This window comes from Bos indicus, chromosome 6 (genome assembly GCF_029378745.1).
Source record: "Bos indicus isolate NIAB-ARS_2022 breed Sahiwal x Tharparkar chromosome 6, NIAB-ARS_B.indTharparkar_mat_pri_1.0, whole genome shotgun sequence".
In the NCBI taxonomy this organism is placed as follows: Eukaryota; Metazoa; Chordata; class Mammalia; order Artiodactyla; family Bovidae; genus Bos; species Bos indicus.
In genome coordinates this window covers 12,962,090-12,988,558 of record NC_091765.1, presented here as the reverse complement: position 1 = coordinate 12,988,558, position 26,469 = coordinate 12,962,090, and the positions used below count along the sequence as shown (strand labels likewise).

General features: G+C 40.0%; 1 long non-coding RNA gene across 2 annotated transcripts in view; it reads left to right on the top strand.

The window, feature by feature from the left end:
- LOC139183583 (uncharacterized) overlaps positions 1–26,469 on the top strand; it is an 87,445-nt gene that overhangs the window by 28,885 nt on the left and 32,091 nt on the right. Inside the window, exon 1 of one of the 2 annotated variants that reach the window (XR_011567060.1) lies at positions 24,964–25,645. The exons of the other annotated variant lie outside the window; for it this stretch is intronic. This is a non-coding gene — a long non-coding RNA (uncharacterized lncRNA). Of the gene's footprint in view, positions 1–24,963; positions 25,646–26,469 lie in introns of those variants that run through there. 2 annotated transcript variants of the gene reach the window in all.

Here is a 26,469-nt window from a genome sequence, read left to right as displayed (position 1 = left end):
GCATCTTACATTAGTATGGTACATCTGTTAGAATTAATGATACAATATTGATACAGTAATATTAGTTAATTAGCTTATATACATATTAATTAATTAGCTTGCTCCTTGGAAGAAAAGTTATGACCAACATAGACAGCATATTAAAAAGCAGAGACATTACTTTGCCAACAAAGGTCCGTCTAGTCAAAGCTATGGTTTTTCTAGTAGTCATGTATGGATGTGTTGTTGGACTATAAAGAAAGCTGAGCGCCGAAGAATTGATGCTTTTGAACTGTGGTGTTGGAGAAGACTCTTGAGAGTCCCTTGGACTGCAAGGAGATCCAGCCAGTCCATCCTAAAGATCAGTCCTGTTCATTGGAAGGACTAATGCTGAAGCTGAAACTCCAATACTTTGGCCACCTGATGCGAAGAGCTGACTCATTTGAAAAGACCCTGATGCTGGGAAAGATTGAAGGCAGGAGGAGAAAGGGATGACCGAGGATGAGATGGTTGGATGGCATCACCAACCAAATGGACGTGGCTTTGGGTGGACTCTGGGAGTTGGTGATGGACAGGGAGGCCTGGCGTGATGTGGTTCATGTGGTTGCAAAGAGTTGGACATGACTGAGCGACTGAACTGAACTGATACATTTGAAATACGGTTAGATTATATAGTCACATTCTGCAGTCCATCTGTGGATCCCCTGATATCCTATGTGATAAATTTTTTAAATTTGCTTTATGATTCATTCTGTACTGTAAAATTCCATAAGTTTTGACAGATTCAGTGTCATTTATTCACTGGTGCAGTATCAATACAGAATTGCTTCATAACCTTAAAAAATGTCTTATGTTTCACCTGTTCAGTTCATCCTTAAACCTTTGCCAACCATTGATTTTTTGCACCATTGCTAGACATTTATCTTTTCCAGAATATCTTATAATTGGAATCACATATGTACCTTTTCAGACTAGCTTTCACTTAGCAATATAGAACTAAGAATTATACATAATTTTTTGTGATTTAGTACCTTGTTTTTAATCCCTCCACTAAAAACACATTCTATTGTAACACTGTAGCAGTTTGTTCAGTCATTTACCTTTTGAGGATGTCTTGGTTGCTTGTAGTTTGGGGTATGAATATTGCTATAAACCTTCTAATATAGATTTTTGAGTGGACATACATTTTCATCCATCTGGGTAAATATATAGGAGTGTGATTGCTGGACTCTGTGGTAAGACTACGTTTAGCTTTGAGAGAAACGAACGCACTGTCTTGTAATTTGTTTTACGGTTTTATATTCCCACCAGCAAAGAATGAGAATTCCTGTTGTTTCACATTCCCATCACCAATTGGTATCAGTTTTTAAAAAATTTTAACCAAATTGAGTGTGCAGTGCTGTCACTTTGCTGTTTTAATTTGTGATTTCCTAATGATATATAATGAGTCATATGCTCATTTGCCATCTGTATACATACTTTGAGGTGTCCAACAGTTTCTTGCCTATTTTTTTGCACTTACAGTTTATTTTATGATAGCGGATACAAAATTATCCTCTAATTTAAAGTGACTGTTTAGCACAGCAACTGTAATTTCTTGCAATATTATTAAAATGGGAGTATAGTGCTTTACAGTATTGTAAATTTAATTCCTTTTAATTGCTGAATAATATCACAATAATGAACGTTCCTCTGTTGATGGACGTTTAGGTTCCTGCAATGAACTTTGAGGTCTCTGTGTCTTTTTGAATTATGGTTGTGTTTTTCTGTTGTTGACTTTTAAGAGTTTTTGTGTGTTTGGGGTCCAAGTCCTTTGTTAGATATGTGTTTTGCAAGGTTTTTCCTCCAGTCTGACTTGTGTTCTCATTTTCTTAACAGTGTTTTTCACAAAGCAAAAGTTCAGCTGACAGTTTTTATGGACAGTCTTTTCATGTTTTATCTAAAACAAAAAAAGTCACCAACACAAAATCACATATATCTTTTTCTCCTAGAATTTTTATATTTTTAGAGGAAACTCGGACACTACAGAAGAAGTGCTATAGCTTTCCATTGTTTGGGGGAGGGGGTTATGATGCATTTTGAGTTAATTTTTATGAAAAGTATAAGGTCTATGTTAAGTTCATGTTTTTGCATATCGACATTCAATTTGCTTCAAATTTAGCATCCTTTGTTGAAAAAAAAATCCATTCTCCATTGGATTGTCTTTTCTCCTTTGTCAAAGATTCATTGACTCTATTTGTTTGGGTCTGTTTTTTGGCTCTTTAGTCTGGTCCAGTGATCAGTGTGTTATTCTTTCACCAATACCATGCTGTTATTGATTACTTGATTGTGTGTGTGTGTGTGTGTGTGCGTGTGTGCGTGTGCATGCACACGTGCTCAGTCATGTCCGACTCTTTGTGAGCCCATAGACCGTGGTCAGCCAGGCTCCTCTGTCTGTAGAGTTTTCCAGACAAGAATACTGGAGTGGGTTGCCATTTCCTACTCCAGGGATAACTTGATTACTGGAGCTTTATAAGAATTGAAATTGGATAGTGTAAGTCATCCACCTATGTTCTTCTTCAGTATTATGTTGGCTATTCTGCGTTTTTTGCCTTTTCATATAAAATGTAGAATCATTTTGGTATATATCTACAAGTTATCCTCCTGGGGTTTTGACTGGGTTGCATTGAAGCTATAGAACAAGTCGAGAAGAAATGACATTGTAACAGTATTAAGGCTTCCCATCCATGAAAGTGTCAAAGTGTCAGTTGCTCAGTCATGTCCGACTCTTTGTGACCCTCTTTGAGTCCACCAGGCCCCTCTGTCCTTAGGATTTTCTAGGCAAGGGTACTTGAGTGTTTTTCCATTTCCTTCTCCAGGGGATCTTCCCAACCCAGGGATGGAACCTGGGTCTCCTGCACTGCAGGCAGATTCTTTACCGACTGAGCTATTACAAACATGGAGTATCTCTCTGTTAATTTATATCTTTCTTGATTTCTTTCATCAGAGTTTGTAGTTTCCTGTATACAGATCTTGCATATATTTTATTAGTCTTTCGTTACTATGAATAGTATTCTTTTAAACTTCGCATCTCACATTGTCTATTGCTGCTAGGTAGGCAAGCAATTGAATTACTTGTATAGGAGAAGGCAATGGCAACCCACTCCAGTGTTCTTGCCTGGAGAATCCCAGGGACGGGGGAGCCTGGTGGGCTGCTGTCTATGGGGTCGCACAGAGTCGGACACGACTAAAGCGACTTAGCAGCAGCAGCAGCAACATTGTATTCTGCAACCTTCCAGTATTCACTTATTTATTCCAGGAGTTTTCTTGTCAGTTATTTGGGGGTTTTGACATCAGCAATCTTGCCATTTGTTAAAATTTTTTTTTTCTTTCTTTTTCCAATCTGTATACTTTTTGTTATTGTATGAGTTCCTTATGTATGAGTTTTTATGACAACTAGGAGTTGTGAGGAAGCACATCTTTGCCTTGTTCCTAATCATAGGGGATGTGTGTTCAGTTTTTCACCACTAAGTATGATGTTAGCTGTTGGTATTCTGTAGATTTCTTTACCAAGTTGAGAAAGGTAATTGCTTTTTCTTTTTCCCAATTTTTTATGATATATAAAAGTTGTATAGTTAGGTTGTACTATACGTTTTGATATTCATATACATTGTGAGATGACTACCACCATCAAGGTAATTAACATATTCACCAAGAGTTACTTGCACCCTTTTTGTGGTGAGAACATTTTGTCTTTACTCTCTTGACAAATTTCAAATGTATAGTGTTGTTGTTCAGTTATTAAGTCATGTCTTACTCTTTGGGACCCCATTGACTGTAGCACACCAGGCTCTTCTGTCCTCCACTATCTCCTGAAGTTTGCTCAAATTCATGTCCACTGAGTCAGTGATGCTATCTAAGTATCTCATTCTCTGCCACCGCCTCCTCCTTTTGCCTTCAGTCTTTCCCAGCATCAGAGTCTTTTCCTTTGAGTGAAATTTTCCATCAGCTGGCCAAATTATTGGAGCTTCAGCATCAGTCCTTCCTGAATTAGAACTTTCTGAACATTCAGGGTTGATTTCCCTTAGGATTGCAAGGTTTGATCTTGCAGTCCAAGGGACTCTCTGTCTTCTCCTGCACCACAATTCATAGGCATCAGTTCTTCAGCACTCGGCCTTCTTTATGGTCCAGCTTTCATATCTGTACATGACTATTGGAGAAACCATAGCTTTGAGTATATGAACCTTTGTTGGCAAAGTATGCAATGCATTATTATTAGAATAGTCATCATTAAGTCCATTAGGTCTCTAGAACTTATAACTGAGAGTTTGTCCCCCTGACTCACATCTCCCTTTTCCTCCTAGTCCCCAGACCCTGGTAACCACCATTCTACCCTGCTGCTGCGAATTTGGTTTTTTTCTTAGATGCTACATGTAAGTGAGATCAGGAGTATTTGTCTCTTGTGTCATACATGGCAATATTTCTTTCTTTTTCAGTCTTTACAATGTTCTGTTGTGTGAGAGTGTATAGTCTTTATCTATTCACCCATAGCTGTATTCTTAGATTGTTTCCATATCTTGGTGACTGTGACGAGTGCCTCAATCAACTGGGTGTGCAGTTATCTCTTTGAGATGATGATTTTATTGCCTTTGCATATATATCCAGAAATGGGATTACTTAATCATATGATGGTTTTATTTTTAATTTTTTGAGGAAAATCCACTCTGTTTTCCATAATGGCTATAAAAACACCAACAGTATACAGGGGTCCTATTTTCTACATCCTCACCAACACTTATCTTTTGACATTTTGGTAATAGCTGCCCTGACAAGGATAAGGTGGTACCTCATTGTGGGTTTTATTTAATTTTCCTTATAATTATTGATGTTGAGCATCTTTTCATATCAGTTCAGTTCAGTCACTCAGTCATGTCCGACTCCTTGCGACCCCGTGGACTGCAGCACACCAGGCTTCCCTGTCCATCACCAACTCCCGGAGCTTGCTCAAACTCATGTCCATCGAGTTGGTGATGCCATCTAACCATCGCATCCTCTGTTGTCCCCTTCTCCTCCTGCCTTCAATCTTTCCCAGCATCAGGGTCTTTTGCAATGAGTCAGTTCTTCGCATCAGGTGGCCAGAGTACTGGAGCTTCTTCCAATGAATATTCAGGATTGATTTCCTTTAGCATTGACTGGTTGGATCTCCTTGCAGTCCAAGAGACTCTCAAGAATCTTCTCCAACACCACAGTTCAAAACCATCAATTCTTCAGCACTCGGCCTTCTTTATAGTCCAACTCTCACATCCATACATGACCACTGGAAAAACCATAGCTTTGACTAGATGGACCTTTGTTAGCAAAGTAATGTCTCTGCTTTTTATTTTTTAGCTTTTTATGATTCTTTTTTATTTTATTTTTTTATTATTATTTTTTTTTTCACTTTACAATATTGTATTGGTTTTGCCGTACATGCATGTCTCTGCTTTTTAATATGCTGTCTAGGTTGGTCATAGCTTTTTTTCCCCCAAGGAGCAAGCATCTTTAAATTTCATGGCTGTTTCATATAACTGTTGATTATTTGTATGTCTTCTCTGGAAAAATGTCTATCCTATTCATTTGTGTATTTTTAAATTAGCTTTTATTTTGGTTTTGCTATTTTTTAAATTGTTTCCTTTGCTGTGTAGAAGTTTTTTATTTGATGTAGCCCTAATTGTTTTCATTTTTTGCTACCTGTGCTTTTGATGTTAAAGTCAAAAAATGCCTCCGCCAGTGTCAAGGAGATTTGCTCTATGTTTTCTTCTGAAGATTTTACAGTTTCAGGTCTTATATTCAAATCTTTAAATAATTTTGAATTGGTTTTTTGTGTATGGTGTGAGATAGGGGTCCACTTTCAGTCTTTACCATGTGGATAACCTGTTTTCTCAACATCATTTGTTGGAAAGGCTATCCTTTCTCCATTGCATACTTTTGGTGCCTTTGTAGAAGTTTAGTTAACTATATGGATAGATGGCGGAGAAGGCAATGGCACCCCACTCCAGTACTCTTGCCTGGAAAATCCCATGGACGGAGGAGCTTGGTGGGCTGCAGTCCATGGGGTTGCTAAGAGTCAGACATGACTGAGCGACTTCACTTTCACTTTTCACTTTCCTGCATTGGAGAAGGAAATGGCAACCCACTCCAGTGTTCTTGCCTGGAGAATCCCAGGGACGGGGGAGCCTGGTGGGCTGCCGTCTCTGGCGTCGCACAGAGTCAGACACGACTGAAGCGACTCAGCAGCAGCAGCAGCATGGGTAGATGGATGGCTTGTGATGATGTGCCTGACTCCTTGCGACACCTTGGACTGTAACTTACCAGGGTCCTTTGTCTATGGGATTTTTCAGTCAAGAAATACTGGAGTGATTTTCCTGACCCAGGGATCGAACCTGCATCTCCTGTATTGCAAGCAGTGTCTTTACCTGATGAACCATGAGGAAGCCCAGTTGATCATATATGCACGGGTTTATTTCTGAACTATTCTATTCTACTAGTCTCTGTGTCTGTCTTTTTGCCAGAACAATACTGTTTTGATTGCCCTGGCTTTACAATAGAATTTGAAATCAGAAAGTATGATGCCTCCAGCTTTGTTTTTCTCGCTCAAGAGTACTTTACCTTTTAGGGATCTTTTGTGATTCCATAAAAATTTTAGGATTTTCTGTGAAGAATGCCATTGGAATTTTAATGGGGACTGCATTAAATCTGTGGATTGCTTTGGGTAGTGTGGACATTTTAATAATATTCTTGCAGCAGATGAACACAGGATATTCTTTCATTTATTGGTATCTTTAATTTCTTTCATCAATATGTTGCAGTTTTCAGTGTACAGATCTTTCACCTACTTGGTTAAATTTATTCCACATTTTTGATACTCTTGTAAATAGGATAGTTTAAGTTATTTTTCAGTTAATTTGTTAATATATAGGAGTGTCACTGATTGCTGTTTTTTTGAGTGCTTTCCTTGTTCCTTCCTCTCTTGCTGTCTGTCTTTATTGTTTGATTTTCTGTAGTGGTATGCTTTGATTTATCTTTTGTGTATCTATTATAAGTTTTTGCTTTGTGGTTTCCATCAGGCTTGAATAAAACACCTTAGAGCTGCAACAGTGTTTTTTGTTTGTTTCTTTGTCTGACCTGCCATGCAGCTTGTCAGATCTAAGTTCCATAACCAAGGATCAAACTGGGCCGCCCTACAGTGCAAGTCCAGAGTTATGAACTGCCAGGGAATTCCCCTCTAACACTATTTTAAGCTAATAATAGCTTTATTGCATACAAAAACTCTACCCTTTTAGTCCTCTACCCACATTTTATGTTTTTTATGTCATACTACTACTACTACTACTAAGTTGCTTCAGTCGTGTCCAACTCTGTGCGACCCCATAGACGGCAGCCGTCCAGGCTCCCCCATCCCTGGGATTCTCCAGGCAAGAACACTGGAGTGGGTTGCCATTTCCTTCTCCAATGCAGGAGAGTGAAAAGTGAAAGTGAAGTTGCTCAGTTGTGTCCGACCCTCAGCGACCCCATGGACTGCAGCCTACCAGGCTCCTCCGTCCATGGGATTTTCCCGGCAAGAGTACTGGAGTGGGGTGCCATCGCCTTCTCTGTTTTTATGTCATAATTTCTTTTTATATTGTATATTCATAACTAATTATTGTAGCTGTTATTTTTGAACGCTTACTTTTATTCTTGTTTTTAATACTGTATACTACAGTTAATAGAGATTTACACATTATTACAGTATTACAGTATTCTAAATTAGACTATATATTTACCTTTACCATTGTTTTATACTTTCATATGTTTCATGTTAGTTATTCTCTTTTCATTTCAGTGTGAAAAGCTCCACCTGTTAGCATTTCTTCTAAGGCACGTCTTGTGGTGATGAAATCCCTCAGATTCTGTTTCCCTAAAAGAAAGCTCTATCGCCATCATTTTTGAATATAATTTTTAAAATATTTAAAAATTTTTATAGGGATATAGTTGATTTACAATGCTATGTTAGATTCAGTTGTATAGCAAAATGGTTCAGTTATACATATACATGTATTCATTCTTTTTCAGATTCTTTACCCACTCAGGTTATTACAGAATATTGAGTACTTCCCTGTGCTACACCACAGATCCTTGTTGGTTACCTATTTTATATATAATACTGTGTTTATGTTTTTTCTTCCCCCCATCTTTTCCCTTTGATAACCATAGTTTTCCCCCCAAATCTGTGAGTTTGTTTTTAGTTTGTAAATAAGTTTATTTGCATCCTTTTTAAAATTAGATTCCCCATGTGAGTGATACCATGTATATGTCTTTGTCTGACTTACTTCACTCAGTACGATACGATCTAGGTCCATTCATGTTGCTGCAAATGGCGTTATTTAATTAATTGTATGGCTGAGTAACATTGCATTGCATATGTGTACTGCATCTTCTTTATCCGTTCCTCTCTCGATGGGCATTTAGGTTGCTTCCCTCTCTTGCCTGCTGTAAATAGTGCTGTTATGAACATTGGGCTGAATGTATCTTTTTGACTTATGGGTTTCTCTGGATATATGCCCAGGAGTAGGGTTGCTGGGTCATATGGTAGCTCTATTTTTTGTATTTTAAGAAATCTCAATACAGTTCTTCCTATGGGCTGTACCATTTACATTCCCACCAACAGTGTAGGAGGGTTCCCTTTATCCAGCTTTTATTTGTAGATTTTTGATGATGGCCATTCTGACAGTTGTGAGGTGATACCTCACTGTAGTTTTGATTTGCATTTCTCTGATAGAGATTTTGAGCATCTTTTCAGATGCTTTTAAATCCTCTGTATGTCGTCTTTGGAGAAATATCTATTTAGATCCTCCACCCATTTTTCATTTGAGTCATTGGTTTCTTTGTTTGTTTGTTTTGACCTAGAGCTGCATGCTACTGCTGCTAAGTCACTTCAGTCATGTCCAACTCTGTGCAACCCCATAGACGGCAGCCCACCAGGCTTCCCTATCCCTGGGATTCTCCAGGCAAGAACAAAGGAGCGGGTTGCCATTTCCTTCTCCAATGCAGGAAAGTGAAAAGTGAAAGTGAAGTCGCTCAGTAGTGTCCGACTCCTAGCGACCCATGGACTGCAGCCCACCAGGCTCCTTCATCCATGGGATTTGCGAGGCAAGAGTACTGGAGTGGGGTGCCATTGCCTTCTCCGAGAGCTGCATGATGGCTTGCATATTTTGGAGATTAATCCCTTATCAGTTGCTTTGTTTGCAAACATTTTCTCTCATTCTGGGGACTGTCTTTTTGTTTGCAGTTTCTTTTGATGTGCAACAGCTTTTAAGTTTAATTAGATCCCATTTGTTTATTTTTATTTCCATTATACCAGGAGGTGGGTTAAAATATTCTTGCAATTTATGTCAAAGAGTGTTCTGCCTCTGTTTTCCTGTAAGACTTTTATAGTATCTGGCCTTACATTAAGGTCTTTAATCCATTTTGAGTTTATTTATCTGTGTGGTGTTAGGGAATATTTTAATTTCATTGGTTTAGATGTAGCTGTCCAGTTTTCCCAGCACCACTTATCGAAGAGACTGTATTTTCTCCACTGTATACTCTTGCCTCCTTTGTTATAGATTAATTGACCATAGATGTCTCCTTCATTTTGGAAGGACATCTTTGAAGGTAAAGTATTCTACAGTCACTTCGGTTGCTTAGTCGTATCTGACTCTGCAACCCCATGGACTGCAGTACACCAGGCCTCCCTGTCCATCGCCAACTCCTGGAGTTTGCTAAAACTCATGGCCATAGAGTTGATGATGCCATCCCACCATCTCATCCTCTATTGTCCCCTTCTCCTTCTGCCCTCAATCTTTTCCAGAATCGGGGTCTTTTCCAATTTGTCAGTTTTTTGCATCAGGTGGCCAAAGTATTGGAGCTTCTTCCAATGAATATTCAGGACTGATTTCCTTAAGGATTGACTGATTGGATCTCCTTGCAGTCCAAGGAACTCACAAGAGACTTCTCCAACACCACAGTTCAATTCTTTGGTGCTCAGCCTTCTTTATTGTCCAACTCTCACATCCATACATGACTACTGGAAAAATCATAGCTTTGACTAGACGGACCTTTGTTGGCAAAGTAATGTCTCTACTTTTTAATATGCTGTCTAGGTTGGTCATAGCTTTTCTTCCAAGGCACAAGTTTTTTTAAATTTCATGGCTTGATTTTGGAGCCCAAGAATATAAAGTCTGTCACTGTTTCCATGGTTTCCCCATCTATTTGCCATGAAGTGATGGGACCAGATGCCATGATCTTAGTTTTTTGAATTTGAGTTTTAAGCCAACTTTGTCACTCTCCTCTTTCACTGTCATCAAGAGGCTCTTTGATTCCTCTTTGCTTTCTGCCATAAGGGTGGAGTCATCTGCATATGTGAAGTTACTGATCTTTCTCCTGGCAATCTTGATTCCAGCTTGTGCTTCATCCAGCCTGGCATTTCGCATGGTGTTCTCTGCATACTCCTTTCCCATTTTGGAATCAGTCTCTTGTCCCATGTCCAGTTCTAGCTGTCGCTTTTTGACCTGCATACAGGTTTCTCAGGAGGCAGGTAAAGTGGTCTGGTATTCCCATCTTTTGAAGAGTTTTCTACAGTTTGTTGTGATCCACGAAGTCAAAGGCTTTCGTGTAGTCAATGAAGCAGAAGTAGGTGTTTTTCTGGAATTCCCTTGCTTTTGCTATGATTCATCGGATGTTGGCAATGTGACCTCTGGTTCCTCTGCCTTTTCTAAATCCAGATTGTACATCTGGAAATTATTGGTTCACATACTGTTGAAGGCTAGCTTGGAGGATTTTGAGCTTTACTTTGCTAGCAAGTGAAACGAGTGCAATTGTGCAGTAGTTTGAACTTTCTTTGGCATTATTCTTCTTTGTGATTGGAATAAAAACTGACCTTTTCCAGTCCTGTGGCCACTGCTGAATTTTCCATATTTGCTGTCATATTGAGTGCAGCACATTCACAGCATCATCTTTTAGGATTTGAAATAGCTCAACTGGAATTCCGTCACCTCCATTAGCTTTGTTCATAGTGATGCTTCCTAAGGCCCGCTTGACTTTGCATTCCAGGATGTCTGGCTCTAGGTGAGTGATCACATCATCGTGTTTATCTGGGTCATGAAGATCTTTTTTGTATAGTTCTTCTGTGTATTCTTGCCACCTCTTTTTAATCTCTTCTGCTTCTGTTAACCATTTCTGTCCTTTATTGTGCCCATCTTTGCATGAAATGTTCCCTTGATATCTCTAATTTTCTTGAAGAGATCTCTAGTCTTCCTCATTCTATTGTTTTCCTCTATTTCTTTGCATTGATCACTGAAGAAGCTTTCTTATCTCTCCTTGCTATTCTTCGGAGCTCTGCATTTAAATGGGGTATATCTTTCCTTTTCTCCTTTGCCTCTAGCTTCTCTTCTTTTCTCAGCTATTTGTAAGGCCTCCTCAGACAACCATTTTGCCTTTTTGCATTTATTTCTGGGGGGGATGATCTTGATCACTGCCTCTTGTGCAATGTTACAAACCTAATCCCTGTCCATAGTTCTCTATCAAATCTATCCTTTGACTCTATCACTTCCACTGTATAATGGTAAGTATTCTTGGTTGGCAGGTTTTCCTTTTAGATTTTTGAATGTATCATCGTATTCTATACCGGTCTACAATGTTTCTGCTGAAAAATACACTAATAAAATGTAGTGATAGCTTTATGGGATTTCCTTATATGTGAAGTTTCCTTTCTCTTGATGCTTTCAAAATTCTTTTTCTTTGATTTTTGACAGTTTTATTACAATGTATCTTAATGAAATCCTCTTTGGATTGAACTTGAAGACCTATGAGCATCATGTGCATAGATGTCAATGTATATCCTCAGATTTGAGATACTTTCAGCTATTCTTTCTTTAAATATGCTTTGTTCCTTTCTTGCTTTTACTTTATGGACTCCCATCCTGGTAGGCTGCAGTCTGTGGGGTCGCTAACAGTTGGGCACAACTGAGCGACTTCACTTTCACTTTTCACTTTCATGCATTGGAGAAGAAAATGGCAACCCACTCCAGTGTTCTTGCCTGAAGAATCCCAGGGATAGGGTAGCCTGGTAGGCTGCTGTTTATGGGGTCGCACAGAGTTGGACATGACTGAAGTGACTTAGCAGCAGCAGCAGCAGCATAATGTGTTTCACTGGATAATCCCCAGCAAAGTCCATATGTTTTATTTACACATTCATTTTTGGGGGGAATTTTGATCTCTTTGTTGAACTTGTTTGTGTATTGTTTTCCTGATTTTATTTCATTTTTTTTCTCCTCTCTCTTGTAGCTTCCTAAGCTTCCTTAAGATGATTATTTTTAATTCTTTGTTCAGCAGATCTTCAATCTCCATTTCTTTGTAGACAGTTACTATAAGTTATTTTGTTCCTTTGGTGTTACCATTTCCCTTGATTTTTTTCATGTTTCATGTAGACTTGCCCTTTTGTTCACACATTTGCTGGAACAGTCATCTCTTCCAAACTTTATGAATTGGCTTTAATAGGGAACGATCTTTATCTACCAGGGGGTGTGAGGGAAGGGTGTGGCGTGTCCAACACTGGGGAGGGTGTGGCAGCGTAGTCTCCATGCCCGTCTGTCAGCAAAGCTCCAGGGCTGGGGTGTGTGCTCTTGCTGCAGAGCTCATGCTCTGGTGTCCTAGGCACAGGCATTCGTGGACTGGCTGGCTGCTGAGTCAGGATTTATGGCATGGGCAGAGCAGCCACAGAGCTGAGCTCTTGAGTGTGGACATGCGCAGTGGCTGCAGCCTCAGACCTGGGGCATGTGCAGGATTGTGGGCTGGAGAAGGCCTGGTCCTGAGGTGGTGTAACAATGGCTTCTTCTTGGGAGTGGGTGAGCATGCAGCAATGTCCCCCTCTCCAGGGATCCACCGCAGTGATGGCTGTCATCGCGTCAGTGGCAAAAGCTGCTGGAGCAGGCCACTGGGCTTGACACTGATGAGCTCCGTGGAGCCCTAAGCTGTGAAAACTAGAGGGTGTCTGCAGCTGTCAGTTGTCACCAGGGCCACTGGAAACCAGTGTGGCACCTGATGCATGGCCGATACTGACAGTCTCCACATCTCTGTTTTTGCTCCTAAAATCAAATTCCAGGAACTGAGAATTCCACAAATCTTAGTTATGCTGATCTCTCCAGAGATCTTGGTTTGCAGTTACTCTTTTTCTTTCCGCACTGTGTTACTGCAGGTCCTTATTGTACTCTCGAGTCCTCCCAGGGTTATTTTCATTCATAAATAGCTGTCTCATTGTTGGGTTTGAAGGAGGAGCAAAGGCTTATATGTCCTTCTCCATCATCTTGCTGACATCTCTCAAGAAAGCCACTTCTCTTCCTACTTTGCTGAGACTTATTGTCATAAATGCGAGTTGATTTTTGTCAAATGCTTTTTATGCAACTAATTATGTTTTAAAACATTGATATGATGGGTCACATTAATTTTCAAATGTTGAAACAACCTTGCATATTTGAAATAAACCATTTGATTATAGTAAATAATTTTTACTGAGTCATTGGGTTCACATTGCTAATATTGTATTGAGGATGTTTATATTTATATTCATGAGGGATATTGGTCTCTAGTTTTCTGTTCTCATAGTGTTCTGGCTTTGATATTACGATAATGCTAACCTCATAGAATGTGTTAGAATGTGTGCACTCTGCTTCTGTTTTCTGGAAGAAACTATGGAGAATTTGTATTTTTCTTAAGTGTTTGGTAGAATTCACCAGTGAAATGGGTCTGGCACTTTTTTGTGTGACTTTTTGAATTATGGATTCAGTTCCTTTAATACATACAGCTCTATATAAATGATCTGTTTCTTTCTGTGAGTTTTAGTAGTTTGTGTCTTTAAAGGGAAAAGTCATTTTAATCTTTGTTATCAAATTTGTGCACAGAGAGATGTTTATAGTTTCCCTTTATCATTCTTTTGACATCCATGAGATTGGTAGTAATGACTCCTTTTTCATTTATGATATTAGTAATTGGTGTCTTGTTTTTTTTTCCCTTTGTAAAGGCAATGGCACCCCACTCCAGTACTGTTGCCCGGAAAATCCCATGGATGGAGGAGCCTGGTGGGCTGCAGTCCATGGGGTCACTAAGAGTCAGACACGACTGAGCAACTTCACTTTCACTTTCTACTTTCATGCATTGGAGAAGGAAATGGCAACCCACTCCAGTGTTCTTGCCTGGAGAATCCCATGGACCGAGAAGCTTGGTAGGCTGCAGTCCATGGGGTCGCACAGAGTCGGACACAACTGAAGCAACTTAGCAGCAGCCACAATAGCTCTAAGAATCTCTGAGTTTTAAAATTTATTTCTATCCAGGAAATCATTATTCACCTTGTCAAAATTTCTTTTATTTTAAAAATAAGCTTCCTTATGGTTTGTATTGGAATGGGTACCTCTTGATAAGATGCACAGTTCTTCAGATACCATTTTGTTCCAGGGTAAGGAGCATCCACTAGAGATGGATTCTAGACTCACACTTTCTAATCTACAGCAAATTAAAATCCCACTTAACTGAAGAAACATCACAAATAACCCTAACGCTTTTAATAAAGTGTCAGGGCATGTTTTTTTAGACTATATTCATTAAGTCATTTTCAGTCCTACTTTCTGGCATATTAAATCTTAGTGTAAAATATCTTCCCATGCATGCCTCAAAATGTTTGAAATTGTCTAAAGAAAAAAATAGTCTAAAAGTTTGTACAAATCCAACAATCTGTTGGTACATATATCTTACCTTTGTAAGTCTGTCTACTTGTAAAGTTTATTATACCTACATGCAAAGAAAATTTAATATCTTCAACTGGAAACATTGAACCACTGCCTTAATTCTCTTCAGATTTTTGGATTTCAGTGAATAATTATGTTATTATGCTAGTTGGGTGGTAATCTGCTTCCCAAAGTAAAGAACTAGATTAAAACTTGATTATCCAAATAAAATCAAAATGAATAGTTAGAAAATATGATTTAAATTCTCTTAAACCTCATGGAGGATGGGGCATGTAAAATGTGAAATCATCATATCGTCATACATAGTTAATTTTAGAACGGTGCCACTATATTAACACATGTGTTTTGTTCTGTTTCTACAACACAGGTAATGTACTCATGAAGCAAGTCTGGAATCAGAAAGAGATTGAATCATGGTTTTGATATCACTAACTCCGTAGTCCTAGACAAATTACTCAGTTCTGTCTAAACCTAAATTTTATCATACATAAAGTGGTAAAGTGAGTAATTGGTTTTAATGCATAAGGACATTTTTATTATAAGGTAAAAGAGATAACAGACTGAAAGACAAAAGAGATCTGGTCTATAAACCAAGAAGATGGAATAGATGGAGCAAAATCAATAATGGCAGCAGCAACAACAACAAACCCAACGTAAACAGCAATCCAAAAAAAAATTTAACTGAGAAGTATCCCTGCCTTAACGTGGAAGCTCATACAGAGTTTCAGAAATACTAAAGTCATGACAGCTCCCTCTTTGTCTATAACTAATATATACTAGTCTATAACTAATATATCACTAAAGTCTGTTTTTTTTTTTTAACTTTTTCCTTTATATTGGAGCATAGCTGATTAACAATGTTGTAATAGATTGAGGTGGACAGCAAAGGAGCTCAGCCATACCATCCATATGCATGTGTTAGGTCTCCCCCAAACTCCCGTTCCATCCAGGCTGCTACATAACACTGTGCAGAGTTCCTTGCGCTATATATATGGTAGGACCTTGGTTATCTATTTTAAATACAGTAGTATGTATATGTCAATCCCATGCTCCCTAACTGTTAGTATCTCTTCCCTCAATTCCTCAAAAGTGGGGAAGCAAATAAGTGTTGGTTGATATAGAAATGAGATAATGGATGCAGTGCATTTTAGATGAGTGCCTATAAATATTCATGATGATGATGACGTTGCTGATCGTAATGATGATTAATTGACTATGTTCAGACAAAAAACAAGTACATTTGCCTACCACACTTTAGTGGTGACCCTTGTTAAAACATTGAAATCTACATAGCAGACTATAAAACTCATTGGTTTAAACATTAAATTGGATGGTTTTAGTGTGTTTACAGAGTTGTGCATCACAACCATTGAAGTTTAGAATATTTTATCATCCCCAAAAGAAACTTCATTTATATTAGCAGTCATTTTCCTCGCCCCACTCCCAACCAAAGTCCTAAGCAACCACCGATCTGCTTTCCGTCTATATAGATTTGCCTATTCCAGATATTTATATAAAAGAAATCATACCCTTTGTGATCTTTTGTTGTTACTGTTCATTCGCTCAGTTGTGTCAGACTCTTTGCAACCTGTGGACTGCAGCATGCCAGACTTTCCTGTCCTTCACTATCTCCCAGAGTAGTTTGTTCAAACTCATATCCAGTAACCAACCATCTCATGCTCTGTTGCCCCCTTCTCCTCCTGCCTTCAGTCTTTCCTGGCATCAGGGTCTTTTCCAGTGAGTTGGCTCTTCACATCAGGTGGCCAAAGTATTGGAACTTCAGCATCTGTATTCCAATGAATATTAAGGAGTGATTTCCTTTGGATTGACTGGTTTGATCTCCTTGTTGTCCAAGGGACTCTCAAAAGTCTTCTCTAGCACCACGGTTTGAAAGCACCAGTGCTTAGGCTCTCAGCATTTATGGTCCAGCTCTCACATCCATACATGACTACTGGAAAAACCATAGCTTTACCAGATGGACCTTTGTCAGCAAAGTGATGTCTCTGCTTTTTAATATGCCATCTAGGTTTCTCATAGCTTTTCTACCAAGGAGTAAGCATCTTTTAATTTCTTGCCTGCAGTCACCATCCATAGTGATTTTGGAGCCCCCCAAGATAAAGTCTGTCACTGTTTCTGTTTTTTCCCCATCTATTTGCCATGATGGGACCATATACCATGATCTTAGTTTTTTGACTGTTGAGTTGTAAGCCAGCTTTTTCACTCTCTTCTTTCACCTGCATCAAGAGGCTCATTAGTTCCTCTTCACTTTCTGCCATAAGGGTGGTATCATCTGCATATCTGAGGTTATTGATATTCCTCCCGGCAATCTTGATTCCATCTTGTGATTCATCCAGCCTGGCATTTCACATGATGTACTCTGCATATGTTAAATAGTCAGGGTGACAATATATAGCCTTGACATCCTCCTTTCCCAATGTGGAACCAGTCCATTGTTCCATGTTGCTTCTTGACCTGCACACAGGTTTCTCAGGAGGCCGGTCAGGGACTCTGGTATTCCCATCTCTTCAGAATTTTCCACAGTTTGTTGTGATACACACCTAGGCTTTTGTATAGTCAATAAAGCAGAAGTAGATGTTTTTCTGGAATTCCCTTGCTTTTTCTATGATCCACCAGATGTTGGCAATGTAGTCTCTGGTTCCTCTGCCTCTTATAAATGCAGTTTGCACATCTGGAAATTATTGGCTCACATACTGTTTAAGGCTAGCTTGGAGAATTTTGAGCATTACTTTGCTAGCGTGTGAGATGAGTGCAATTGTGTGGTAGTTTGAACATTCTTTGGCATTGCCTTTTTTTGGGATTGGAATGAAAACTGACCTTTTGCAGTCCCGTGGCCACTGCTGAGTTTTCCAAATTTGCTGACATATTGAGTACAGCACTTTCACAGGATCATCTTTTAAGAATTGAAATAGCTTAACTGGAATTCCATCACCTCCACTAGCTTTGTTTGTAGTGATGCTTCCTAAGGCCCACTTGACTTTGCACTCCAGAATGTCTGGCTCTAGGTCAGTGAGCACAGCATCATGATTATATAGGTCATGAAGATCTTTTTTGTACAGTTCTTCTGTGTATTCTTCCCATCTCTTCTTAATCTCTTCTGCTTCCGTTAGGTCCTTGCCATTTCTTTCCTTCATTGTGCTTGTCTTTGCATAAAGTGTTCCCTTGGTTTCTCCAGTTTTCTTGAAGAAATCTCTCGTCTTTCTCATTCTATTGTTTTCCTCTATTTCTTTACATTGTTAACTTAAGAAGACCTTATCTCTCCTTCCTTTTCTCTTGAACTCTGCATTCAGATGGGCATATCTTTCTCTTTCTCCTTTCCCCTTCACGTCTCTTCTTTTCTCAGCTATTTGTAAAGCTTCTTCAGACAACCGTTTGCTTTCTTTTTCTTGGGAATGGTTTTGGTCACCACCTCCTGTACAGTATTACAAACCTCTGTCCATAGATTTTCAGGCACTCTGTCAATCAGATCTAATCCCTTGAATCTATTTGTCACTTCCACTGTGATATGGGATATGATTTAGGTCATACCTGAATGGCCTAGTGTTTTCCCTACTTTCTTCAATTTAAGTCTGAATTTTGCAATATGGTGTTTATGACCTGAGCACAACCTGCTCCCAGTCTTATTTTTGCTGACTGTATAGAGCTTCTCCATCTTCGGCTGCAAAGAATATAATCAGTCTTATTTTGGTATTGATCATCTGATTTTGGTGTTGGTCATCTGGTGATATCTATGTGGAGTCATCTCTTGTGTTGTTGGAGAGGGTGTTTGCTATGACTAGTGCATTCTCTTGGCAAAACTCTGTTAGCCTTTGCCCAGCAGCATTTTGTACTCCAGGGCCAAACTTGCTTGATACTCCAGGTATCTCTTGACTTCCTACTTTTGCATTCCAGTCCCTTTGATGAAAAGGACAATTTTTTTCTCCCCACTTCAGTGTTCTAGAAGGTGTTGTAGGTCTTCACAGAAATGTTCAACTTCAGTTTCTTTGGCGTTAGTGTTTGGGTCATAGAGTTGGATTACTGCAATGTTGAATGGTTTGCCTTGGAAATGAACTGAGATTGTTCTGTTGTTTTTGAGATTGCACCCAAGCACTGCATTTCAGACTGCTTTGTTGACTATGAGGGCTACTTCATTTCTTCTAAGGGATTCTTGCCCGTAGTAGTAGATATAATGGTCATCTGAATTGAATTTGCCCATTCCCATCCATTTGAGTTCACTGTTTCCTAAGAGGTAGATGTTTGTTCTTCCCAACTTCCATTTGACCATGCCTGATTTACCTTGATTCATGGACCTAATATTCCAAGTTCCTATGTAATATTATTCTAAACTATTCTATTTAGAATTTAAATATTCTAAATGTTATTCTAATATTATTCTGGACTTTCACCACCAGTCACATCCACAACTCTTGTTTCCGCTTTGGCTCACTCTCTTTATTTCTTCTGGAGCTGTTTCTCTTCTTTTTTCCAGTAGCATGTTGGACACCTACCGATCTGGGGAGTTCATCTTTCAGTGTCATAATTTTCACACTTTTCATGGGGTTCTCAAGGCAAGAATGCTGAAGTGGTTTGCCATTCCCTTCTCCAGTGGACCACATTTTGTCAGAACTCTCCATCATGACCTGTCCGTCTTGGGTGGCCCTATATCACATGGCTCATAGTTTCATTAAGTATACAAAGCTGTGATCCATGTGATCACTGGTTAGTTTGCTGTGATTGTGGTTTTCGTTCTGTCTGCCCTCTGATGGATGAGGATAAGAGGCTTGTGCAGGCTTTCTAATGGGAGGGATTGGTTGTGGGGAAAACTGGGTCTTGCTCTGGTGGGCAAGTTCATGCTCAGTAAATCTTTAGTCCAGTTTTCTGCTGGTGGGTGGGGCTATGTTGCCTTCCTGTACTTTGGCCTGAGGCCACCTCTTGCAAAAGACTTCTGTCAGCATGCTGCACCTCCCAGGACTCCTGTTGCCTGTGCCCCGACCCTTCGGCCAGCCCCTGTTGGCTCACACCGCCACTGGAGACTCCCAAAGCTCACAGGAAAGCCTGGCTCAGTCTCTCAGGGGGTCACCCCTCCTCTGTCCTGGGTTCTGGTGCGCACAAGGTTTTGTCTGTGCCCTCCAAGAGTCTCTGTTTCCCCGAGTCCATGGAAGTTCTGTAATCAAATCCCACTGACCTTCAAAGTCAGATTCCCTGGGTTTCTCCGTCCCTTGCTGAATCCCCAGGTTGGGAAGTCTGTTGAGGGGCCTAGAATTTTCACAACAGTGTGAGAACTCCTTTTGTATAATTGTTCTTCAGTCTGTGAATCGCCCACCTGGCAGCCCTATGGTGGGGCTAATGGTGACCTTCTTCAAGAGGACGTATGCCTCCCGCTGCCTCTCCCAGAGTCCCTGTTGCCGTGGCAGCCCCCTGCTGACTTGTGCCTCCACAGGAGACCCTCAGATACTCACAGGCGGGTCTGGCTCCATCTTTTTGGGTGGGTAGTTTCTCCTTTCCCTGGGTCCTTGTGTGCACAAGATTTTGTTTGTGCCCTACAAGCGTCTCTGGTGAGTATTTTGTTGTTTAATTGCTCAGTTGTGTGCAACTGTTTGAGACCCCATGAACTGCAGCATGCCAGGCTTCACTGTCTTTCACTATTTCTTAGAGTTTTCTCAAACTCTCCTTTGAATCAGTGATGCCAGTCAACTATCTCGTCCTCTGGTGGGTATGAAGTTTGATTTTAAATGTGATTCTGCCCCTCCTACCATCTTGTTGTGACTTCTCCTTTGCTCTTGGACGGGGGGTATCTTTCTTTGGTGGATTTCAACATTCTCCTGTTGATCGTTGTTCAGCAGCTAGCTGTGATTTTGGTGTTCTCGCAGGAGAACATGAGCACACGCCCTTCTACTCTGCCATCTTGTTCTTACCGCTCTGCTGTGGTCTTTTGTGACTGGCTTCTTTGACTTAGGCTTATGTTTTCAAGGTTCCATGTTGTAGCATCCATCAGCACTGAACTCCTTTTCATTGCCAAGTGATATTCCTTTGGGTGGATACACCACGTTGTATTATCCACTCATCAGTTGATGGGCATTTGGGTTGTTTCCTCTTTGGTACTATTACGAATATTTGTGTGGACATATGAGTCATGACCATTTTTAAGAGGAAATTCAAAATTTCCCTTTGATAAATGTGAAGAAGCACTGTCCAGATGCCTTTTGAAGAAAAATTTGCCACTCAGTTTGTGGAAAGTGTGATTACCAGACAATCTGATAATCTGTCAGCTCCTTCAAAGTCTGCCTCGTTGGCAAAGAAACCCCTCACTTAAGTCCATGCCCTTCCCAGGGCAGCCCACATAGAACAACTGACCAGAGAAGAAATACAAAAACCAGGCATTTCAGTTCAATGTGTGACATCTTGACAGGCCACGTTTGCTCAAGAGTTTCTGGTCTGCTTGGCCACGGTCTGCTGGCAAGTCCATTGTAGTTTCACTTCTTCCTATCCCCAGATCTATGTCCTCTCCTTTCCTTCATAGCTGTTGGTTCCTAATAAATAAATATCTTGTGCTCCAGCTCCATCTCATTGTCATTTTCTTGGCAGTCCAACCTGGCAGATTCTGGATGGGGATGTTATTGAGAAATAATGACAGTGATCACTTGATGATGAAGATCATGAGTCCTTCCTATCTCCGGTCCATTGATTCCAGGATCACTTTCAAATCATAAAACTGAGATATTCTGAATGGTGCCATTTTATAATCCTTGGTTAAAAGTAGAATTGAGAGATTTCAGATAAAGAGATCCTTACATATCTAATGGCAATGTAAATAAAAATGAACATCAAAACTACAAAGCAAAAATAGACCCTGGAAAATTCAAAGGATAAATCTGAGAATGGACTGACTTGGTTAAACATTTGCAGATCCTATGGAACAGTCCTTCACAAATTCAATACTGCTTGACTCCTCAAACTTCCTAACCTTAGTTCTATTGATCCAGATGATGCTAATTAGATATTTACCAGGAGATAAAAATGTAAAGATTATCTGAACTTGTCTTAGAGTCTTGTACTGCTTCACATAGGGCTTCCAGTTCAGTTTGTTAAGAAACAAAATGAAGATTTTAGACAACTAACTGTTTACCTGCTATTGAATATATCTCATGTATGAAAAGGGATTTCTTCCTGCATTTGTGAACATGCTTTATCTATGAAACAAACACCATATCCTTGATTTAGTTGGAACATCTATTCTCCTCTGAAGATCTTATGTAAGGTGGGTGAGGGAGAGAGAAACACTGATAAGCAATTCAGTTCAGTTGCTCAGTCATGTCCGACTCTTTGTGACCCTGTGGGCTGTAGCATGCCAGATTTCCCTGTCCATCACCAGCTCCCAGAGCTTGCTCAAACTCATGTCCATCGAGTTGGTGATGCCATCCAACTATCTCATCCTCTGTTGTGCCCTTCTCCTCCTGCCTTCAATCTTTCCCAGCATCACAGTCTTTTCAAGTGAGTCAGTTCTTCACATCAGGTGGCCAAAGTACTGGAGTTTCAGCTTCAGCATCAGTCTCCCAATGAATATTCAGGACTGATTTTCTTCAGGATTGACTGGTTTGATCTCCTTGCAATCCAGAGGATTCTCAAGAGTTCTCCAACACCACAGTTCAAAAGCATCAATTCTTCGGTGCTCAACTTTCTTTATAGTCCAACTTTCACATCTGCTCATGACAAAGTAGTGTCTCTGCTTTTTAATATGCTGTCTGGGTTGGTCTTTCTTCTAAGGAGAAAGCATCTTTTAATTTCATGGCTGCAGTCACCATCTGCAGTGATTTTGGAGCCCAAGAAAATAGTCTGTCACTGTTTCCATTGTTTCCCCATCTATTTGCCATGAAGTGATGGGACCAGATGCCATGATCTTCATTTTTTGAATGTTGAGTTTCAAGCCAGCTTTTTCACTCTCCTCTTTCAATTTCGTCAAGAGGCTCTTCAGTTCTTCATTTTCCGCCATAAGAATGGTGTCATCTGTGTATCTGAGGTTATTGATATTTCTCCTGGCAGTCTTGATTCCAGCTTGTGCTTCATCCAGCCCAGCATTTCTCATGATGTACTCTGCATCTAAGGTAAATAAACATCAGTTCAGTTCAGTTCAGTTGCTCAGTTGTGTCCGACTCTTTGCGACCGCATGAACTGCAGCCTGCCAGGCCTCCCTGTCCATCACCAACTCCCCGAGTCCACCCAAACCCATGTCCATTGAGTCGGTGATGCCATCCAACCATCTCATCACCAGTAGCATATTGGGCAAGTTAAATGCGAGTCTAAATAATTCAGATAAGCAATTAGCTATCTGAATTTCCTAGACAGGGTAGATATCCCAGGAAATGAAGTAAGGGGTTGCCAGTAGCCCTTAACATGGACAATGGGCTGTTAGTAGATCTGAGATACCACAGATTTTATCATCTTTACAAGCATTTTGCCATCAATCCCATCTTGTTAATATGCAGTCTTATTTTTAACTGCTGTGCTCTTTTCTGTGAGAAATTGTATATCTATTCAACTCAAGCAAAGTCAGACTGCTTTAGGAAATGTGAAATCCAATTGACTAGTACATTTCAGACTAAATATAGTCAAAACTGGCTCTTTATTCCTGCACTTGTTTAGTTTACAATTCACATTTGGGTTTTATCTCCTCAGTAACCACATTTTGTTAGAGGTCTCTGGAGCCTGAGTCTATTTTGTTTATTGGATTTCTTCCAGTGCTTTGTTTTGAGACACAGAGATAACTTTTGTCCAAGCAGCTGGGAACTAACTCACTGTTGCCCATTCAGTGTGTCTTCGACCTTAGAGGACCCTCTAAGATGCTCTCCACTCGCACGTGTATATGGCAGCTCTCAGCGCCATCCTGGATAGACTCCCTTTTGCTTAGCTTTTCTGTCCTTTTACCAAATAGTTCTATGTTGTAATGTTTTTGAGAATGAGATCATGTTCACATGAGCTCTTTAAAGATGCTCCTAGCTCTTCATAATTTCTGTTGACAAGTTATTAGCCTCTCCTTTCATCCTAATGAAGAGTCTTGCTGCTGCCATCTCAGTCCACAAGACGGTGTCTTTGGAACCAGAATCATTAGGAAAGGCTTCCATACAATAATACTGGCACAGTTGCTGTATTAGAGATTATAAAATTTTAGAGTGTCATCTTTGCAAGAAAAAAAAAAATGAGGCTTCAATTAACTGCTTGTGCTGAAGGTTGCCTATACATTTTTGTAGGGGGTGGGTAGTGGAAAAAATTGCTAGTTTGAACTTTGTATTTTCTATGCTGTGTGTCTGTATTTAACCCTGGGAAAGTCTGATCACTAAATAAGGATATTGGACTAATATTTGATATTTAGTCAAATATCCTTATTTAGTCAAATTTGAGCTGAACAGTTGCATTTTCTTATGGTCTCAGTTCAGTTCAGTCGCTCAGTCGTGTCCGACTCTTTGCGACCCCATAAATTGCAGCACGCCAGGCCTCCCTGTCCATCACCAACTCCCGGAATTCACTCAGACTCACGTCCATCGAGTCAGTGATGCCATCCAGCCATCTCATCCTCTGTCGTCCCCTTCTCCTCCTGCCCCAACTACCTCCCAGCATCAGAGTCTTTTCCAATGAGTCAACTCTTCGCATGAGGTGGCCAAAGTATTGGAGTTTCAGCTTCAGCATCAGTCCTTCCAAAGAACACCCAGGACTGATCTCCTTCAGAATGGACTGGTTGGATCTCCTTGCAGTCCAAGGGACTCTCAGGAGTCTTCTCCAACACCACAGTTCAAAAGCATCAATTCTTCGGTGCTCAGCCTTCTTCACAGTCTTATGGTCTAGCTCCGTCTCTTTCATGTATCTTCTTTTATTTAACAACATACCTACTGTTCCAAAAGCCACAAAGTTGCTTCTGAATGTTCCTAACTGACTCCTGTCCTCACAAAACTGTTACTGGGCTTCCCATTTCCTGTCCACTCAACCCTCCATTTCAGCAGCAGCAAGACACAGTCTCTCTTCTAACTCCAAATCCCTTTCGAAGAGGCATATTCAATTGGGAACCCTTCATGATAACAACCTTGTTTGTCCTTCAGAGATAAGTGTATGTTTAAATCAACATTTTCTTCTAACAACCAGGTGCCTCTGCTTCTTTAAAGAGCTTGGATTATGTATTTAAAGGGTTAATGTAGCTTTCTAGAGTTGTGGGTTTTGTCTTGTTTTTTAGTTGACCTTTCCTTCATCCAATGCAAAGTTGAGATTTGGAGTTATTTGCCATAATTCTCACTGCCTGGCTGCCCCATTTTACTCATTTGTTGAACTGAATTCTCTTTTTTTTTTAATACCTGGTTGTTAGCAGACATAAGGGCTATACCGTGTTAATGAGGCCAAAAACAGTGACTCATCCCTTGTCTGGAAGTACTGATTTTACCCTCCCGGAATTGAGAGCAGAGACCTCTTTAGTCAGAATGAGATGATCAGTCTTGCTGCTATGGTGATGGAAGCCTGTTTTCATAGGCAGGCAGACCTGGATGGCACTGCACCATCCCCCTGGGGAGAAAACACCGCTGCCAGCAGCTCCACCCTGATCCCAGGCGGTTTCAGGAACCAACTGCTTACGCCGGCCGGCGAGGGCTCTCGATTGCGAGTCACAGCAGTATTAGGTCAGGCATGTCTGGAAAGCTGCTGTGTCAGCCTTACACTTTTAAAACTGTGCCTGAGTAAATTTCATTTTGGTATTACTTTCCAATCACTCTTATTTTAAAAAATGACTTACTCATGAAGTTGCTTTTTATTGAAAAAAGAACATCTTCGAGCACAACTCTGAAAAAGCACCTGTATAACCCTCCACTTCTATCACCAACCCCTGGGAAACTAAAAGCTACTGTGTGAGAGCCTCATTGGTAATTATTATTATTATTAAGTAGATATTTGTTGAGAACCTACTATTTGCCAGGACATAGTAGTAATGGTTTATGTCTTAGAGATATTCACATCTAGTTATTAATAGCAAAAAATCTTAAAAAAACCCTTTTTCCTTATGTCAAAAATATCTTAGTGTAGAGCATTTGGAAAATTCAGAAAAGCATAAACTGTGACAGGAATTATCAGTAATACCAGTATTCAGACATGTTTATTAATATTTTAATCAATATTCTTCCATGTTTCTTCTATTTATATGGATGGTGGTTGTTACAACAATGGCATGATTATTCCATACATATGTGCTTATACTGCTTTTGAAATGAATGTATCAAATGTTGCTATTGATACATATTTTCCATCTTTTATAATTAGCCCCATGCATTAGTTAGAACAATACTACCTACTATTATAAATATTGGAGAAGGAAACAGCAACCCACTCCAGTATTCTTGCCTGGAGAATCCCATGGACAGAGGAGCCTGGCAAGCTACAGGACATGGGGTCGCAAGAGTCAGACACAACTTAGTGACTAAACCACCACCACCATTATAAATATGCTACCACATCTCAGTGGCTTAACCCAAGAGAAGTTAATATCTACATTGCCTGTCAAACCACAGTGAGAACCTCTGGTCTGTGGGCAGCTTTTCAGATGTAGACTCAGACATTTAGGCATCTTCCCTTGTGACTTGGCCTTTCTCTAGAGTTCGAAAATACTTTTCCTTCAGTACCAGAGGAGAAGGAGAACATGGAGAATGCACATCTGTTTCACAGATTTCCACTTTGAAAGTAAGCTGCCTCA